Source organism: Salvelinus sp. IW2-2015, unplaced genomic scaffold (assembly GCF_002910315.2).
Source record: "Salvelinus sp. IW2-2015 unplaced genomic scaffold, ASM291031v2 Un_scaffold3917, whole genome shotgun sequence".
Taxonomy (NCBI): Eukaryota; Metazoa; Chordata; class Actinopteri; order Salmoniformes; family Salmonidae; genus Salvelinus; species Salvelinus sp. IW2-2015.
The window spans coordinates 86,547-92,976 of record NW_019945191.1 but is presented as its reverse complement, the minus strand read 5'-3'; the positions used below and the strand labels follow the sequence as shown (position 1 = coordinate 92,976).

Genomic DNA, 6,430 nt, shown 5'->3' with positions numbered 1-6,430 from the left:
GGGTCCACATGTGGGCTGTCACTCCTCTTATCGTAGTCACTGTGGGGCTGTTCAACTCTCTTAATCTGTGTCCTGTGGCTGTCACATCTTACTGTTGGTCCACTGTGGGGCTGTCACAATCCTCTACTGTGTGGCTGTCACATCCTCGATTATCTGTAGGTCCACTGTGGGGCTGTCACACGTCCCTTTATCTGTAAGTCCACCTGTGGGGCTCTCACAACTCTTATCTTGGGTCCATGTGGGCTGTCACATCCTCTTATCTTGGGTCCATGTGGGGCGTCACATCCTCCTTATCTGTAGGTCACTGTGGGGCTGTCAACCTCTTAGTCTGTCGGTTCACTGGGGCTGTCACATTCTCTTATCCTGTGGGTCCGCACTGGGGCTGTCAATCCTCTTATCGTGGTCCCGTGGGGCGGCTGTCCACATCCTCGTTATCTGTGGGAGCGGGTCCATCCATTTTAAATTGTTACATGGGCGTTGTCCACTATCCACGCCATACTCATAGGTGTGACTTGCCTACTAAATAAAGGGTAATAACGGATAGAAATATATAGTAATTTATAATACACTGAAAACCAGCATGACACCTTTGAGTGTTGCAGAACCAAAACAACTTAAACACATTAATTCCATAGTTCCCAACCAAACTCATCAGCTCACTGAGTTGATAACTTACGGCTCTTAATTTATGGACCTACAACCTGGACAGGCTTAACTACACATATGTACAAAACACCATCGCACGACCGTCCCTCCCACACTCCTTTTGTGCTGCATTCAAGAGTCGGTGAGACACCCCCAGCACAGAGCCCTCCCGCCCCAGGTCCCAGCCCCCTCCAACCCGAGCACGCAGCACCTGGACCCCGAGGGCAGCTACCAAGGTACACGGCCACCGACGATCGACCCCAGGCCAGCCTGGCAGCTACTGCAGCGCCGCCAGTCCCTCACTCTGCCCACGTGCGACCCACTCACCTCGAAGAGCTTGCCCAGGTGCCCCAGCCAACCCCGGCGCCCATCTTCGAGTCGCCCGCCTGACCAGCACAGCCGCTGCTTACTCAGAACTCGGTGAGGAGCGCCACATCACGCAATAATACATCGCATAGCAAAACATGTACACACATATATATACACCAATACACACCAGCTTAACAGGCTAGTACACATACAGGTAAATCGCAAAATAAAGAAAAACACAACTGTTTGAAAGGCGTTGCGCACCAAGAACCACCAGAACAGCTTCAATGCACCTTGACATTAGATTACAAGTGTCTGGAACTCTTGGAGGATTGAAACCTTCTTTAATTTTTATTTTTTTTTCACCCCCTTTTTTCTCCCCAATCGTGTATCCATGGTAGTATTAGTCTTGGTCCACTCGCTGCAACTCCAAGACCTCGGGAGAGGCGAAGGTCGAGAGCCACGCGCCCTCGAACACAACTCAACAGCCGTCACTGCTTCTTGACACAACGCACATCCCAACCCGAAGCCAGCCGCACGGACAATGTGGCGGAGGAAATACCTACACACTGGCTGACAGTGTCAGCGGTGCACTGCAACCGGCCCCCACAGGAAGTCGGCGGATGGGACAAGGACGATCCCTGCCGGCCAACCGGATGACGCGGCAATTGGTGCGTCGCCCATGGACCCTCGCGGTCGCGGCCGGGTGTGCGACAGAGCGGCCTCGAATGCGCCAGGACACGCCGTGGCACAGCTAACCTGATGCAGTGCCTTAGACCACTGCGCCACCCGGGAGGCGTGACACCGTTCTTCCACTAGAAATTCAATAGTTTGGTGTTTTGTTGATGGTGGAAAACACTGTCAGGTGCCGCTCCAGAATCTCCCATAAGTGTTGGAATCTGGTGACTGACACACACACACACAACACACTATGCTCCTTTGAGACACCTGTTTCAGAGTGAGATCTCTTCTTCCATCCATGGTAGCCAAAATAACGGGCAACTGGTCATTTGTAGACACCCTAAGCATGATGGGATGTTAATTGCTTAATTAACTCAGGAACCACACCTGTGTGGAAGCACCTGCTTTCAACATACAGTACTTTGTATCCCTCATTTACTCAAGTGTTTCCTTTATTTGGGCAGTTACCTGTACATGTGTTTTACACTCCCAAACTGCAGATGAACATACACTGTTGGTAGAGCTTCTTGAGAAAGGAAAGGAAACGCATGTAAAGAAGGTGACTTGTGATTCCCTCTAACTATCAATCCCTTTGGAACTGTGTCTGTCCTGCCTGTCCTGTCTGTGTCTGTATCTCTGTGTCTCTCTTTCTCTCTGTCTATCTCTGTGTCTCTCTCTCTCTGTCTATCTCTGTGTCTCTCTCTCTCTGTCTATCTCTGTGTCTCTCTCTCTGTCTATCTCTGTGTCTCTCTCTCTGTCTATCTCTGTGTCTCTCTCTCTCTCTCTCTCTCTCTGTCTGTATCTCAGGGCCCCAGCTCCACTCAGTAAAGACAGCCTCCATCGGCACCCTGGGCAGGGTGCGCCCCCCCATGCCAGTCACGGTGCCCGGTGCGCCAGATGTGCCCGAGACCAGCAAGATGCTGGAGGATGTAGACAGTGTGAGTACTGCTCCCCCCAGGTCTTRGTGTAGAAAGGCTACAACATGCCAATGTCTGATTWTGACTGTTAAATCAGCTGGCATATCATGRAATGTTGCTTCTTATTGTAGTTTGTACACACTTTAAATACAGGAAGAACACATGTCACTATGAATTACTATGTCATGTTGGGGTAAAAACCTGGTCATAGATCAATCAAGCCCATTGAACTAGTGAATACATTCCTAGAGTATGTCATGTTTCTTTTTGGACACAATCCTAAATGACATTGACATGMATTTTAATCACATTTCTGTTTCCTTTCTCTCTTTATTCTTTGCAACTTGTTGCCTCCCTCACTGTTTTATGGTGTTAATGTTGGCTGCTTGTGATCATTGATATTATTGCATTCAATTTCTAATAATTCCTCTAAACCCATTGGCGAATGGTTTTGCCCATGATAATTCCCCTTAACCCGTTGGAATGGTTTTGCCCATGATAATTCCCTTAACCGTTGGAATGGTTTTGCCCATATAATTCCCCTTAACCCATTGGAATGGTTTTGCCCATGATAATTCCCCTTAACCGATTGGAATGGTTTTTCACATACATTGATGTCTTGCCCCCTTTCAATGCCTTAACATATTTGTTGGCTGTTGATGCTGCTTTGTTTGTCTTGGATTTGGCTTCATGCTGCAGTCCCATTGACCAATTCCCCACCCCACCACCTTTATTTTTTGTAAACCTCATTACTCCCACCCCCTCCAAAAACAAACTGACCCTCTCCTCTCCCTTCCCCAGGTCCTTGCCTCCCTCCCCTCCTGTTCCTCCCTTGCTCCCCGCAGTAACCCTGTTCCTTTCCCTCAGAGCTACGAGCCTGATGAGTTGACAGAGGAGATGGCCCACCTAGAGGACCTGATGAAGGACCTGAACGCTATAACCACAGCCTGAGAACCACGCTGCTCACACACACACATACAGGCAGACACACACACACAAATCCAGGTAGTGACACACACAGGCAGGAACACACACAGGCAGGAACACACACACTGCCAGCCCTCAGAAAACTGGGAGCCCGATGCCCGGATACTAAATGKATACCGGCAATGGATCCTACACACCCCACTCAAGACAAACAAAAMATCTAAACTGAAACTTTTCAACTTTTGGCTTACCTTGCTCAGTCTCAGGAAGGAGATGGCCATTTAAAAAAACGACAGTTCACCTTTTTATGAAGAAACATTCTCAGAGACGATATCTAACATTGGTCGCTTTCAACCAGAAGATTGTGAATTTTCTCAGCAAAAAAACTGAAATGCATTAGAAGGTTGCTCTCATACTTTGGTTGCCGGGGAGACCGCTCCTATGGTTGCCGGGGAGACCGCTCCTATGGTTGCCGGGGAGACCGCTCCTATGGTTGCCGGGGAGACCGCTCCTATGGTTGCCGGGGAGACCGCTCCGACAGACATCATATTGTGATTCCAAGTCAAGAGGAAGAGTCAAATATGCCGGTATTTCATGTTGGTGCTCACGAAACACAATCTAAACACAGTGTTTGTTTAATTAGTGTCACTTATYTGTGCGTTTTTGTATATCTATTGCCCTGTTTCAGTGAAGTGAACTTTGGACAACAGTCCCCTCCATTTCCATTAAAGCGGTCATTTTATAGCTATCATTTTGATCCAATGACGTCTGTTTTCCCTACTCTGTAGTTTATATATTGTGCCAAGTCTCATTATTCTCTAATATGCCATGTATTTTTTTACATATCCGTATAGATATGTACATATGTTTTTAAAAAACGGCCTCATTCTATTCCCCCCAGCCTAGCCAATCATTTCATTTCATTTGGAGGGAGATGACAGAATAGACCCTCAAACGCTCGCTTTTCATATCTTGTGGGGAGATGCTTGCGTGTTAGTACATTACATTTGAATGGGTTCTTGCGTTCTCTGGCATTGTGTCGCCCTTTGTACATTGAAATGTTCAGTCTTTTTTTGTTTATGGGAGCTCCGTTTCAAAAAGCCTTAGGAAACGTGTCGTACGTTTACATTGGAGATACTGTGCCCTCTTGTGACGTTTTCCAGTTATGGACCCTCCAGAGGCTGCTGGACTCGGAGTGCCTCACCCCGCAATCACACATCCTACCCAGTCAGTCGTTTCAATGGAATGGCAATATATCATAGAAAGTGCTATGAAATGGATGTCTTGTTTCCAAGAGCCAATATTTGGTTGAAGAGGTCTGTTTTTTGCTCTTGATCTCTCTCTGTCATGTGAAAACCAGGTTTTTCAATCAAGGATAAGTGTTTACTGTTATCTGAGGTCTCTTAAAGAATACTGCTTCATCGCTCTTTTTAAATGCTACTTGCAACGATGTTGGCCTATTGAATGGGACTCCCAGATTCAGATTGTTTTTTACATGTAGTTTGTTTTGTATGAAGAAAAAATAAACTTGTTCTGTACACAATTCCAATGTAAAAAGAAAAAATTAAATATGATATGTAAGAAGCTAGTTTTTCATCTGCCCTCTTACCCAAAGAAATGTATTGCAATCGTAGTTACATGCTCTACTTTTGTGAATACCATGTTCTTCATAATGTACATCGTCATGAATGTCAATATAACTGTAAGAGATTTTACTTATGGATACAAAAGAACATGTAAAAAATAAAAAAAGGACTGTAGGAAAAAAAAAGACAGGACGCTAACCCGTGGGAATAACCTATTAGTTGTAGACAGTCAAGCCTGTATTGCACTTTTTCACAATTTTTGAAAACAAAACAAAATTTCTTCCATATCTTGTGTTATAAATATAAAAGCGATGTTTCTGTAACGTAGTGTCCTAGTTAGCAGCAGGCAGCTGGTCTTGTTTAATGGTCATTTGCTTTTGAGATATGAAATTGAGCGGCAGGTTTTACTGTGCTGCTGATGAGGTATTCTGTTGCTTGTTTCTGTACAGAGATCTCTTTGCTTTCTGTAGAATATTCTGTGGCTTTTTAAAAAAAAAATCAAAATGTTTGACAAAAAAGTTATTTTTATTTTTATTGGTGCTCTTATACATTGTGTATCCAACTATTATGAATACTAACAAAGTTGAAGTTTCTACTTGTCTGTTTTGTCATGTATGTCGTATTTTCTTGGTTGTGTGTGTTTGTCGTACGGTGTGTGTGTGTGTGGGCGTCAATCTATTTCTCCATGAGACTTTTTAATGGGTGACTTACTTGCCTGCCCTCATAGACTAGGTGTAACATAGTAAATGTAAATCCGGGACACTCAAATTAGTATATGTTACGTTTGTATGGAAACACAAGACAGGTGGTTACTTATGGTAAAAACAAAAGGAGGGTGGGATGGGGGTTATAACGTCTAGGATTTACGTACAGAAAAATAGAAATGCTCTAGGATCAGGTTGATGTACACACCCTGCCTTACTTATTCTCTATATTACTCACTGTAGCTCTGCTTAATACCAGTAACCAGTCATTGACCTGTTGGCACAGGCAACACTTTCATATACTGAAGAAGTCAACCATATATAGGCTGGGGTGTGATTGTCAATGGAGGTAGGAGACCTGAGGAGAACTTGCCACTTTGATCAAGAGACGCTAGACGTGTTCACTTAGCCTGGTCCTAGATCTGAAAATACGCTTAGCAAGTCTTTGCAGCCACTGTCAAGCCAAACTTTCCTTTTTAAAAATGAACCAAATAAAGAAAGATCATTACTTTCAAGCCAGCCAAATGAGGTTAATACCTTTAACATGAACCAAGCCAGCCAATGAGGTTAATACCTTTACATGAACCATGTCAGCAAATGAGGTTAATACCTTTTACATGAACAAGCCAGCCAAATGAGGTTAATATTCTTTACTTACATG

General features: G+C 44.8%; 1 long non-coding RNA gene across 1 annotated transcript; it reads left to right on the top strand.

The window, feature by feature from the left end:
• The first annotated feature begins 1,719 nt into the window (after nucleotides 1-1,719).
• Nucleotides 1,720-5,658, top strand: LOC112076669 (uncharacterized). Its single transcript, XR_002895234.2, has 2 exons — nucleotides 1,720-2,573; nucleotides 3,354-5,658. It is a non-coding gene; the product is annotated as an uncharacterized lncRNA (long non-coding RNA).
• Nucleotides 5,659-6,430: the final 772 nt, after the last annotated feature.